Source organism: Mus musculus, chromosome 6, assembly GCF_000001635.26.
Source record: "Mus musculus strain C57BL/6J chromosome 6, GRCm38.p6 C57BL/6J".
Taxonomy (NCBI): Eukaryota; Metazoa; Chordata; class Mammalia; order Rodentia; family Muridae; genus Mus; species Mus musculus.
Genome location: NC_000072.6, coordinates 143,242,388 through 143,256,106, shown reverse-complemented (window position 1 = coordinate 143,256,106; position 13,719 = coordinate 143,242,388). Strand labels below are relative to the sequence as shown.

At 43.9% G+C, this 13,719-nt stretch overlaps 3 long non-coding RNA genes across 3 annotated transcripts in view; 1 reads left to right on the top strand and 2 right to left on the bottom strand.

The window, feature by feature from the left end:
• Positions 1–10,219, bottom strand: part of D6Ertd474e (DNA segment, Chr 6, ERATO Doi 474, expressed) — a 51,992-nt gene extending 41,773 nt beyond the window's left edge. Inside the window, exons 1-3 of the long non-coding RNA NR_027803.1 lie at positions 10,094–10,219; positions 8,213–8,348; positions 6,424–6,656 (exon numbers count right to left, since the gene is read on the bottom strand). This is a non-coding gene — a long non-coding RNA (DNA segment, Chr 6, ERATO Doi 474, expressed). The remainder of the gene's footprint in view (positions 1–6,423; positions 6,657–8,212; positions 8,349–10,093) is intronic.
• Positions 1–13,719, top strand: part of 4930407I02Rik — a 28,283-nt gene that overhangs the window by 4,521 nt on the left and 10,043 nt on the right. The gene's annotated exons all lie outside the window — the stretch shown is intronic.
• Gm52926 lies at positions 10,825–13,008 on the bottom strand. The gene is made up of 3 exons (XR_003956547.1): positions 12,895–13,008; positions 11,367–11,436; positions 10,825–11,043 (listed from the first exon to the last, which is right to left on the bottom strand). It is a non-coding gene; the product is annotated as a predicted gene, 52926 (long non-coding RNA).

The following is a 13,719-nucleotide window of genomic DNA, read 5'->3' as shown; positions in this document are numbered from 1 at the left end:
CTGAAACATTCAACATTGCTATCATTAGTAGCTGTGTTTTTTACATTTGGATAAAATGTCTATATTGGACTGTAGCGATAGCTCAGCTGCTGGGAGCGTTTGCAGCTCTTCCAGAGAAGCAGAGCTCAGTTCCTCGCACCCCCCTCTCTGCACTCATTTCACTAATTCAGGGGCTTGAGCCTTTCTCAAGGGTTAGACTGTGGGGAGCGGCTCCGCATTCCGACCTCGTCATTTTGTCAGAAATCATCTGTCCTTTTCCTTACACCGATTAGACGTTTGTTTTTTCACTCTTGGGACATTTAAATCAAACTTCAAGAATTTTTTTTTTCAGAATATATTTCTACAAACATAAACATCCCATTTCTGTGGACCCCGAAGTCCTTCCTAGTCACCTTTTGAATGATGTTCAGTTAGCAGGTGAGAACCAGGAGGCGCCATATGCAGGGTCCCCTGAAAACCAAGCAGTGGACCAGATGGCACAATATGTTATAAGCCCTCCTGTTTCTAGTGCGACAGAAATTGATTCCGTTACGTTGGGGACAAAATTCTACTTTCCTAACTCTCAAAGAAGAGGAAAATTTAAGAGTATGTATTAAGTAGCAGTTCCTATCTCAACCAGGGGGCAGTGGTTCACACCTGTAACCCCTCCGGAGGCAGAGGCACGGGTTTACCAGTCACTGGAGGCCAGCCTGGACTACACAATGAGTTCCAGAGCAGCCTACACTATGAAATGGGACCTTGTCTCAAGAAATGCAAAATGAAGGCTGGAGACCCAGCTCGGTTGGTAGTGCTTGCCCGATCTAGCACCACGTAAAACCCAGTGCAATGGCGGATGCTGTAATCACAGCGCTCAGGAGGGCAATGCAGGAGAAATGAAAATTCAAGGTCACCCTGGACTATCTCTATAGCACCCAGGGTCAGCTTGGATACATACACGGATGAATGAGAACATTGCTATACTAGAATCTGCTTCAAAATTTGGTAGTTTAAATGAATATTTCTTACTACATAGTTTCTGTGGCTGAGGGGTTCAAAAATGCCTTGCTGAGTGATATGGCTTACGGTCGCTCAGGGATTTCCAGGGAAGACTTGCACATTTAGCTAGAACTTCTGCCTCAGGTGACCCGAATATGTGCCTGGGGGTTAAGGGCCTCTGGTCTTCTCTTGGGAAGCGTGAGTGTCCTGACAAGGTAACTGTAGCTTCTCACAGAGCAGGTCACTTGAAGAGAACAAGAAGCCTTGCAAGCCCTTGGCCTGCTGAGTGGACACAGAAGGAAACCGTCTTGTCAGTTCACACACACGAGAAGGAAAGCCACCTCTACCCCTTAAGGCAAGGGACAAAATAAGGGGGGAAAGTGAATGTTTTTTAAAAATCACCACCAAAACTCTAAACTGTAAGAAATGGAGTGGATCTCCATTTACCCACATAAGGAATAAGAAACTAAACGCCAGGCAAACTTGGGGAATTCTTTTCAAATCAAGTTAGTAACAGATTTCAAAGACCTCTTTTTAATGCATCACGGTATAGTGTAAGAATGACATTCAAACCTTTGTGTTTAAAATAATTAGGAAAAATGCTAAAAACTTGGATATGGGGGAAAGGTCATTATTATTTTTAGCATCATATTGGAACGAGGCTTGTGCAAGGTTTACTTATTTTCTTAGAAGAAAATATCTCTTTTGAATTATTAATATTCATCGTATCCTTAAACGCTGTGAAGATACAGATCAGCTTCTGTATTTTTGTTTTAAAATATGGTTTCTATCCATAGAAATTATTTTTCTCTAATGAAAAAATATATTCTAAATCTTAAAGATTTTATTTCTCTATAAGACGTGTCTGTTTCTCATCGGCCCTACCAAGATTTTTTTATTTTGTTTTAGATTATTTTATATTTAAGTATATGTGCATGTCTATATGTGTGTCTGTGTGTCTGTGTGTGTGTGTGTGTGTGTGTCTGTGTGTGTGTGTCTGTGTGTCTGTGTGTCTGTGTGTCTATGCCTGTGTGTATGTGTCTGTATTGGTGTGTCTCTGTGTATGTGTCTTTGTGTGTGTGCCTGTGCGTCTGTGTGTGTATGTGTGTCATGGGCATGCACATGCATGCAATACCATTAGACTGTTGAGGTTTGGTCTGTCACTGTGTGTTGTGATGCTAAATTCCATTCCTAACGGTCTAGGCCTTCTCCTGTTTACAAGCTTCCATCGTACAAAACTTGTTCCTTGATTTAAATTTTTTGGTTAAATAAAGTTGGTTAAATACAGCCGGAATGGAGAGATGGCTCAGTGGTTAAGAGCAATAACTGCTCTGCCAGAGGTCCTGAGTTCAGTTCCCAGCAACTACATCGTGGCTCACAACCATCTGCAATGGGATCCGATGCCCTCTTCTGGTGTGTCTGAAGACAGCTACAGTGTACTCATATACATAAAATAAATACATCTTTAGAAAAAAAAAAAGTTGGCTACAGTCAATTACTGGAGAAATTAGAGGTAGGTGGCTGAGGAGTGACCTGGTTGGAGAAAGAGAGATCAGGAGGAAAGAGGAAGGAGGAGGAGGAGGAAGCCACCATGATGGGAGATGAACCATGAGCACACAGCCAGGAGAAACAGCAAGTATCTGGGGTACACAGCTGGGAGGTAGCCAGGCCTGTTGTTAGAAGAGTAGATTAGGGGTTACCCCCCAGTAATTGTCAAAGCCAAATAAAATAACCATAGTTTGGGTCTCATTTATTTGTAACCTGGTTGGGGATAAGCTCGCATTGTTCTCACTACATTAGATACCAGAAGAGGGCATCGCATCCCCTAGAGGTTGGATTAAGGTTGTGAGCTTCTCGCTGTGGATGCCAGGAACTGAACCTAGATCCTCTGCAAGAGCAGAAAGTGCTCTTAACTGTTGATACAATTTATGAGAGCCATGACTTTTAAACGTATGTTTGAATATCTTCTGAGGTTCTTCCTTGTGAGAGCCAATGGCTAGAACCTGTGATACACTGCTTTCTGAGAGGAACATCTCGTGCTTTCTTTATTAGGTGCAATTAGAGTATATAGGAGCACTAACGTTAGATGTTTAGTTTGATAGAATGTACATTTAGTGATTGCTATCAGTATAATGGGACTTCGGGTTTTCTGGGTGAGAGACTGTGGGGAGCCGCCCTCACATTCGCCGTTGCAAGATGGCGCTGACATCCTGTGTTCTAAGTGGTAAACAAATAATCTGCGCATGTGCCAAGGGTAGTTTTCCACCCCATGTGCTCTGCCTTCCCCGTGACGACAACTCGGCCGATGGGCTGCAGCCAATCAAGGAGTAATACGTCCTAGGCGGAGAATAATTCTCCTTAAAAGGGACGGGGTTTCGCCATTCTCTCTCTTGCTCTGGCTCTTGCTTCTTGCTCCTGAAGATGTAAGCAATAAAGCTTTTGCACTCTTGCTTTTGCTCTTGCGCTCTTGCGCTCTGGCTCCTAAAGATGTAAGCAATAGAGCTCTTGCTCTGGCTCTTGCTTCTTGCTCCTGAAGATGTAAGCAATAAAGCTCTTGTGCTCTTGCTTTTGCTCTTGCACTCTTGCGCTCTTGCGCTCTGGCTCCTGAAGATGTAAGCAATAGAGCTCTTGCACTCTTGCACTCTTGCTCCTGAAGATGTAAGCAATAAAGTTTTGCCGCAGAAGATTCCGGTTTGCTGCGTTCTTCCTGGCCGGTCGCGAGAACGCGTGTAAGAAGAGACAACAGGTAATCTGGATTAGTTGACAGTTTGATTGTTTGCTTGTGTATATTTGTGAGTTAAAACCACTTAGGAAAAACTCCGTGCCCTTAGGCATGAAGAAAAGTCTTTGTATTTGGGTCTGATAAATTGTTGCGATTTTGTTCACTTGAAACCTCTGTAGGTAAAGAATTGGAGCTACAGGCTTTCTGGGTGTCTCTAGTTCATAACAGAAATGAATGTTGTATTTTTCTTTTAGTGTGTGAATATGAAACACTTTTTAACCTATGGAGGCCATTCTCATTCAAACCACCACACTGAGACTGGCTGTGATCTCTTCGGCTCAAGTGATGCCCCCACCTCAGTTTCCCAAGTAGCTGGAGACAGAGGCTGAGTGCCATATCACCTTGATGTGCATCTACCCACCATGGAGAGGTTCTGGACTGTGGTGAACACGTAATTTGTGCTGCTTTAAGAATGTAGAAGGGCATGTGGGTAGAGAGATGGCGCAGGGGTTTTGGTTTGCTTTTTGATATGTGACAGATGGTTCACAATTTCCTACCCAAAATGTCCCCTGATTGGTAGAAGGTAGTTTCTTTGATCAGATACAGAGTGGTTCACGCTGTTCTTGAACAATATGACAAAGAGAAATGCATATGCAAGAAAGAGAGATACACGAACGCAAATAACAACCCTCATTTTAAAAATAAAGTGTCTCGCTTGTGGAGAGTGAAGCTTAATGATTTCGGGAAGGTGTACGCAGCTACAGAAAGCCAATGAGATCAGCTCTGCTCCTGAACACCTGCCTGTCATGCACTGGACAGGAAATTAAGAGGCTGAACACACTCCTATAAACAGCAAGAGGAAGGCCTGCAGAGGGTGCTGGACTCCATGCTGTCACACCAGCATAGGGCTAAGGACATCCTTGCATTAGGATGGAAAACTCCTCGTTACAGTAATTAATCTGATCTTAAGAAATAATAGAATAAAAAGATACCATTATACGTCCTCTTATCTACCCAGGACATAGGAAATCTGCATCTCATGAGGAATAGCTTTTTTTTTTAGGGCAGGCAAGTTGGCTCAGCCAGTAAAGGCACTTGCCACCAAAGCTGACAACCTGAGCTCGGTCCCAGGATGGTGTTGTAGAAGGAGAGAAACGAGTCCTAAAAGTTGTCTTCTCACCTCTATACATGCACTTAGACAGAGAGAGAGAGAGAGAGAGACAGAGACAGAGACAGAGACAGAGACAGAGACAGAGACAGAGACAGAGACAGACAGAGACAGACAGACAAACAGACAGAGAGACAGAGAGACAGAGAGACAGAGACAGACAGAGACAGACAGAGACAGACAGAGAGACAGACAGACAGAGGGTAAATATTAAAAAATGGATATCTGTCTCTATTTTATGTGCTGATCTATTTTAGAAAACAAACAGAACTGGCAACTTAAAAGACTTTAAAAGCAATCCAGCCTGAAGGGAGCAGAGATTGGAAGAAGAGCAGGGGGTGAACCTGTGAGACAATATGGCAGTACTTAAGTGTATGAAAGGAGAAACCTAGGGACTAACAAGGATTATCTTCAGAGGACCTCACCAGCATGGGTCTTATGTATTTGCTCACTACATGCCAATAGGCCAATTCAGTCACCTTACACCTTGATCCAGTAATGAGAAGGCACAGGGTCAAAATGTAGTATCTTTCTATGACTGATTTTAACTGTGTGTATATGTGAGTCCAGTGCCTGCAGAGTCCAAAAGAGGGCGTTGGAGAATTACATATGGTTGTGAACTACTTGACATGGGTACTGAGAAGCAGACCCAAGACCTTTTGCAATAGTAGTAAGTGCTTTTAACCTCTAAGCCACCTCTTCGGAACCTGTTTTTGTTGTTGTTGCTTTTATTTTACGTGTGTATGGATGTTTTGCCTGTATGGATGTCTGTGTGTCACTTGACGTGCCTGTGCCCATGGGAGCCAGCAGAGTATGTCACATATCCTAAGATTGGAGTTACAGATGGTTGTGAACTACCCATGTGGATGCTGAGAATCAAACCTAGGTCCTCCAAAAAAGTAGCCATTGCTCCTGACCTCTGAGCCACCTCTCTAGCCTGTTTTGGTTGACATAATATTTGCACACACTTATGAGATACAGAATAATCCTTTGGTTCATGTCAATATCGAGTATTTACCAACCTAAGATAATTCGCATATGTAACACTTTGTACTTTAATTCTTTATAAAAATTCTCAGAGTCCTCTTCAGATAGATGAAGTACTGCCATTGACTATACCACAGACATCTGGGCATATTCTAGGCTTTTAGCAACCAAGAATAGTCTTTAGCTGCGTGGTGAGTCTTGCCTGTAAGCCCAGAATTTGGGAGTGGGACTCGGACGTAATGAACAGAAAAAACTTCTGTGAGTTCAAGGCCAGCCTGGGCTATACAGTAAGTTCCGGGTTAACCTAGGCTAGAATGGAACCTTTCAAAAAATTGAAGGTTATGTATAACTGAAGGATATTATTAAGGAAAAATGTATCCAAAACTTGAAAGTAAACCAACAGAGAAACCTCTGGCAGCTTTCAATGTCATACTACAGCATTTGCGTGTAGGTCTGCCCAAAGTCTGGCTAATCTTCACCATGGTATACTTAGTCTGACTAACTGTTGAGCCAAGCTCTGATATGCATACTACCTTAAAGACTTTAGTCAACAGAGACCCAGGTGACTTACCTGATCCATGCTTGTTTTATATTTGTGCAAGTCAACTTTCTAATGTTTTGAAATATGCGATTTTTGACAGGATGAAATCATTAAAAGGTCCGTTTCTGAGGGGTAGCATGTGACGCTGTAGCTGTAGATCGAGATGTATAGGCCCCTCTCCAAACAGTTCTTCTGTGCCTTCAGAGGCTTATCAAGCTCGCCTTGGACAACTTCATAGAGGCAATGATTTCCCGAGGCACAGCCTAGAAGTGTAGGATTAAATGCTCTTTTCTAAGTCATTAAACATCCTAAAGTCAATTGGAAGACTGACCAGAAGCCACTGCACCAAAAGGGGGATGCTGAGTCAGCAGCTAAATACTACTTACTCTTCTCAAAACTGAGGTGACCTGCTAGCTCAGCATGAGGACAACCCAAAGTCCTGCGGATAGACAGTGACAGTCAAAACCAGCACCACCTGCAGCACAGAGGTCAGAGCACCGAAACCCCACTTAGTCTGTGGGTGAGCATACTTTTGTGCAGGTTTAGGAAAACGGGGATGGCTGGATACAGTCATGAGGGCACTTGTGAGCACGCACAATTCTGAAAGCAACCTTCAAACAAAGAGAGCTACCACCGATTCCCAAGGGTAAAGTCAGGTTCGCCATATCATGTGATCCTGAGCAGGAGACCTGGTCACATCAGCCAAAGATGGTAAGTCCCTTGAGCACTGGCACCAACTCCCCTGAAGCCTCCAGCTTGGGACTCACATACCCAAGACTTTCTCTGAGTTTATCAGTGTTTGGATCCTTGGTATTCGCATCCTGTGGTGTCACTGTGGAGTTTAGACAAACCCTTTGGGAACCTCTAAAAATTAAGAAGGCTTAGATGGATTTAATAGACACATTTGATGACTTCTTGCCCTCCCCTCACCCCCCCCCACACACACAAAACTGAAACAAGAAAATTCCATAATATGACCTAGTGTTGGGTACTTCTGTTGCTGTGATCAAACATCTAACAAGAAGCAACTTAAAGGAGCAACGGTTTGCACCGGTTCACAGTTAGAGAGAATATACTCCGTGGTGCAGAAGACACAGCACACGAGGCTGTTGTTTAACCCTTAGTGGATCAGGAAGCTGAGAAAGACTGGATCTAGAGCATGTCTGGCCTACAAGTGTCAGTCCACGCCCCAGCAACCTGCTTCCTTCAGCCAACCCCCACCTCCTAAAGGTTTCACAGTCTTCAGAAGCCACCATATCTAGGGCGGCTAGGAACCAAGTGTCTAGGAACCAAGTGTCCAAGCACATGGGTTAGGAAGGGGGACAGCATCAGTGGTAGAAGATGAGAGGCAAGACTCAAACCTTCTATCATGGGGTTGGCTTGGGAGAGTGTGGCTCCGTGGGAGAAGTGCTTGCTACATAAGTACAAGGACCCATGTAAAATCCAGGGATGACCGTGACCAACTCTAAGCCAACACTGTCAGGGACGGACACTGGAGGACCCCAGGCTGAGATCCAGGCTAGCTGATTAGTGAGCTCCACCCACATTCAGTGAAAGACCCTGCCTCAAAAATAATAATAAAAATAATAATAATAACTGAAGAAGACACCAGACACAAAGACCTGGCCTCCACCTGTGCCTGCACGGGCAAGTCACCTGTGCCTATGCATACATTAATCCTAACACACACATGTACATGCGCACATGGGTGGGGGTCGGAGGCACACTGTCTCGGCATATAAATTGTTGCACCGATATCAGTTTATCCAGTGTATCACTGTTGATTCTGTGTTGAGGTAAATCAACCCCATCCACTTACCTAAACAGTCCAGAATCTTTGACTTAACAGTTGGTAACTGCACACCGCCATCCTGAAGTTCTGAGTAAGCTGGTTCAGAGACGGTGCATCTAACGAAATGTGAGAGTGCTCACCGCACACTTCATTGTCTTCTGGCCTAGTTTAGAATGACAGGAAACACCTCTCAGCCTGGGACTCGGTGCCATCCGTTCTCTAACGTCCAGGAAGTTCTCTTTATGAATAGTCAGGCAGCTGAGCATCAGGCAGCTAACTGTATCATTCATTGGGTGATTGTACAATTGGGTGTTCCCCTTTTAGAAGGAGCTAATGAAGGGGTATAATGTCTATTAGGTCCCCCTGCTGGAAACCCCCTATCCCATCCTCCCTCCCCCTGCTTCTATGAGGGTGTTCCTTCACCCACCACTCCCACTTCCCTCCCTCAGTTCCCCTACAATGGGGCATCTATCTAGCCTTCAGAAGACCAAGGACCTCTCCTCCCATTGATGCATAACAAGGCCATTCTCTGCTACATATGCAGCTGGAGCCATGTGTACTCCTTTGTTGGTGGTTTAGTCCCTGTGAGCTCTTTGGGGACTGGTTGGTTGATATTGTTGTTCTTCCTGTGGAGTTGCAATCCCCTTCAACTCCTTCAGTCCTTTCTCTAACTCCTCTATTGGGGACCCCGCACTCAGTCCAATGGTTGGCTGTGAGCATCCTCCTCTGTATTTGTAAGGCTCTGGCAGGGCCTCTCAGAAGACGGCCATATCAGGCTCCTTTCAGCATGCACTTCTTGGCATCTACAAGTGTCTGGGTTTGGTAACTGTATATGGGATGAATTCCCACATGGGACAGTCTCTAGGTATCCTTTCCTTCAGTCTCTGCTCTACACTTTACCACCATATTTGTTCCTGTAATTATTTTGTTCCCTCTTCTAAGAAGGACCATGAACCCACACTTTGGTCTTCCTTCTTCTTGAGCTTCATGTGGTCTGTGAATTGTATCTTTGGGTATTTGGAGCTTTGGGGCTAATATCCACTTATCAGTGAGTGCATATCAAGTGACTTCTTTTGTGATTGGGTTACATCACTCAGGATGATATTTTCTAGTTCTATCCATTTGCCTAAGAATTTCATGAATTCATCATTTTTTAATAGCTGAGTAGTACTCCATTATGTAAATATACCACAATTTCTGTATCCACTTCTCTTTTAAGGACATCTGGGTTCTTTCCAGCTTCTGGCTATTATAAATAAGGCTGCTATGAACATAGTGGAGCATGTGTCCTTATTACATGTTGGAGCATTTTCTGAGTATATGCCCAGAAGTGGTACAACTGGGTCCCCAGGTAATACTATGTCCAATTTTCTGAGGAACTGACAAACTGACACACCTACCTCAACAAGGCCATACCTATTCCAACAAGGCCATACCTACTCCAACAGCACCATACCTTCTAATAGTACCACTCCCTGGGTGGAGCATATACAAACCATCACATGAGTTAGCAGGGATTTTTTTTCCTCTCAAAAAATCTAAAGGAGATTTTCAACATTCTTTAAACATGCCAAAGTAATTCTTTTCCTTAGGTGAAGAATGAAGGACAAGAATGTAAGAAGTCGAAGGAAACAAGGCTAAGAAAGAGCTCGCCAGGACTGAAACACTAAACCATCTTCCTTCCTATAGTTCAGGCACAGAGGTACATGCCTGAGAGCCCAGTACTCGGGAAGCTGAGGCTGGAGGATCACTGCAAGTCCAATGCCAGCACCTGCTACATAGTGACTTCCAGGCAAGACCAAGCTACAGTAGCTACCTTGTATCAATAAAACATTTCCCTGAAATTGTGTTGAAAATACAGTAAAATACAATAAACATTTCTCGCGGGTTGATGTAAACAACACTTACCCCTCCTCCTGTGGTCCCAGTGACAAAATGAGTCATGGTCCCACCAGTTTATCCTGAGCAAGCAGCCACAGCGGAAGTTCTGCACCCAGAGGGGATGCCTCCTCCTGAAGACTGAGTGTATGCAATACCATCCCAAGCCCTTCCCCTCCTATATCCTCTAGCCCCTCCCCTAGGCATTAGGGCAGAATTGCATCCAACTGGTCGGAAGAAGTGCTTAGATGCTCAGGTAAAAGTCCCCGGACCCTCCCCACTTCTCCTCCTATGAGGGAAGGCAAAAAGCCCCAGCTGCCACCATGTTCATTTTAATCAGACACAGGTGATCTGATGAAGGTGGCGGCTCAGAGGCTAGTACCCCACAACAAATGTTATAAACATCTGAACCTACTGTGCGACTTTAATCAGTACTGGTATTTTTACCATAGTAAGGTTTTTCTTCGACAGAGAAAACCCTTCATTATAGGAGCCAGAGAGATGCCTCCACAGTTGAGAGATTCAGTGTCCATCACCCACACCGGTTGCTCACTGCCAGTAACGCCATCTCTAGGGGATCTGTCACCCTTTTCTGGCCTTCGTGGCTACCGCACAGACATGTACAAACCTGTATGTGAATACACATATACATATTTTTTTTCTTTTTATTTTTTCTGATTAAGTCAACTTATTAAACCAGTTGACTTGGGCATCTTCAACACTGACTTCAGCCTTCACCACTGCTCAGTACTGACAGCAGTAACCTGTTTAGCAATCTCAGAAGGACTATGTGAACTGTTGAATGGCTTGTGGATGCTCTTCCGGAAAGGACCCCACTTCTTAGAACCTTCTCCACGAGGTGTTCTCCGTGTAGTGACGCTGAGCGTTTTTGCCAGGCATGCGCACTAGTGCTTCATAGAAGACCTCTTCCTTTGTGCCCCATGAAGTTGGCACACACCTCCAGCGACTTGGCGTTGCTGCTGGTGAACGGGATTAAAATTCGGTGAATCATCCAACCTGGGTTCCACAGGTTATCTTTCCTGTATCTTTAAGAGCTGCAGTGCGGCTTCATGGCCGACTTGTTTCTTGGCTGGAACGAACAGCGGTGCATGCCCCGCCTCATATTTTTTTTGAAGTAACATATAGATGTTCCCCCTATTATCCTTTCCCAATTCAGTTCTTCCTTTCTTTTCAAGGACAATGGTGATTTGAGTACTATGAATTTATTATGTTACATATGTAGGAAGAAAGATCAATGGATCAATCAACTGATCAATTGATTGATTACATCTGCAATGCTTACCTTTCATTGTCGACTGTGGAAACCCACCTATAGGTGTATCTCTTAGAGTGTTTCCAAAAAAGGTTTATCACTGAAGAGGACGACGATCCGTGCCAAATGTGGTCAACACCATTCCATACATAGGCCAAACAAAAGGAGAAATTGAGCTGTACGCCTGCATTTCTCTCCCTCCCGTCCTCCCTCTCTGCTTCCTGACTGAAGATTCGAGGTGACCAGCTGCCTCACACTCTGCCTCCATGGCTTCCCAGCCAGAAGGATCTTTCTTTCCATGGCTTACTATGAACCTTGCCCTCTCAAGCTGCTTTTGACGGGCATTTTGTCTCCGAGGGGACCATGTAACAAGTACAGTATCCTATGTGCATGGTATACATCCAAAGGATATGTAGTGTCAAAGTATGGGTTAAAAATGCATCGAACGGGCATAGCTCAGAAATTTCATCTTTTAAAATATAATTTTAAATTTCCTCCTAACTCTGGGAAGTTTCAGAGGACAAATTTCATACAGCCTTTATTTGTACAACCAAAAATCAATGGCCATTTCTTCTTGGAAAACAATTAGATACAAACAAATTGGAGCAAGGATATTTTTTATAATGAATTCTGAAACTGTGTTGCCAGTTACGAGAAGATACGGAGAATAAGAAGGGGTTTCTGAGATGGTGATGTGACTAAAGTGCTCCCAGTGTGACTGAAAGTGCTCCCAGGCAGTTACACCTTATCTGCACCTCTGAAGTCGGAGGTGAAATACATCCAAATTAGACTTCAGAGGTGAATCCAGAAATGGTAAAAGGTTACTACCGTTGAATTCTTTTCCATCTGTGGAGCTTCACACCCCCAGGCTACTGCATAAAAAGATATTATTACCTGATGTGCTAAATTTCCCCTAGCACTTAGACTTTTCTCACAACTTAAGCTGTTCTCGCAGGCCATCCCTCATGGCCTCTAAAAACCACAGTTTTCTGATCTCTGAAGACTTCATGTGGCTCCCAGAACTCTGACTAGTCGCAGCTGTGACTTGGGTCACCTGAAAATAATCTCAGCAAGTAAAGTCTCTTTGGGCACATTTCGCGCATGTGCTTACAGACACCAGAGTGGAAAAGGGCAGTCTGGAATATTCAAACCATCAGAAAGAATCAACGGACTGCATATAGGCTCCAAATGGCCCTCGCGATTGTCAGGCCAACCCAATTAAGAAAAGAATAGCTCACTTACTGATTTTATGCAGTCAGAGTTTTAGTAAGTAATAAATGCACATTGAGCCTGGCTCTTGGTCAGGCTTCTTTGGATCATTATCAGTCCCTTAGTAATTTTATCTAAAAGAGAAGTATTGATTCTGGTGTCCCAGCCAAACACTAATTCAGAATTACAGTCCACTCTTCCTAGACTCCCTTTGACCGGCATGTTCTCTATCACTGGCTTCCAGGGAGGTCAAGGTTAGCTCACTCTGGCTAATCTCAACACACACGCAGGTCTCAGTGGGTTCACGTGACCTCTTGCCCATCATATATTCAGCCACATAAATGTTTACCTTTTAATCCTTTTCAGCAAGGGAGAGTTCTTTAGTCAGTCCATTGGCAAGATCAACCGAATAGGACACAGGCAGGTATTTATTTACAGCTGTCTGATTTCTCGATGGAGCATCCCAGACTGATGGAGAGAAACATAAAGAGCAAAATTGTAGACTGGATTCCTACAGGAAAGGAGGGTAATGAATAATTAGCCTGAGTACTAAGAGGATGGTACAAAAGTGGAGATTGACTCTGATGGCATCATTTTAGACAATTCACAGCGTGGTCATTATTTTTCCCAAATGAAATATTCCATACAATATGAAAATTAACATGGCATCAGGATGGCTGGGCAGGTAAGTGTGGTGGCCCACCTGTCCACAGTGGGACCCATAACTTAGACAAAACCCCAAGCCAGTCTCAGATTTACAATTGTGTCATAAGGAAAGTAACTATGTATTTCTTTAATTTAATTTGAAAACGTCATTAATTCTTTGGGGAAGAAAAATGAGTTAAAGACGCAGTTTGAGCTCTGATCGGTTTTAAAAGGTGTCATTTAAACCTTGATAGGTTTGGAGAGCTTTTTGAGAAGTTTTAAATGTATTTTTCAGTAAGTTGGTGGGGTTTAAGTTCAAGTTAACTAGGTTAATAACTTTATGGGAGGCTCACTAGTGCTCACAGAGGCCGGAGATGTTCCTCTGTGCGGCTGGGGCTACTGGTGGTTGTGAACAACCCCACCTGAGTGCTGGCGACCAAACATGAACCCTGTGCAAGAGTAACAAACACTATTAGTCGCTGAGCCATCTCTCTAGCCCGAGATTTTAGTTTTATGTTTGTTTTAGCAT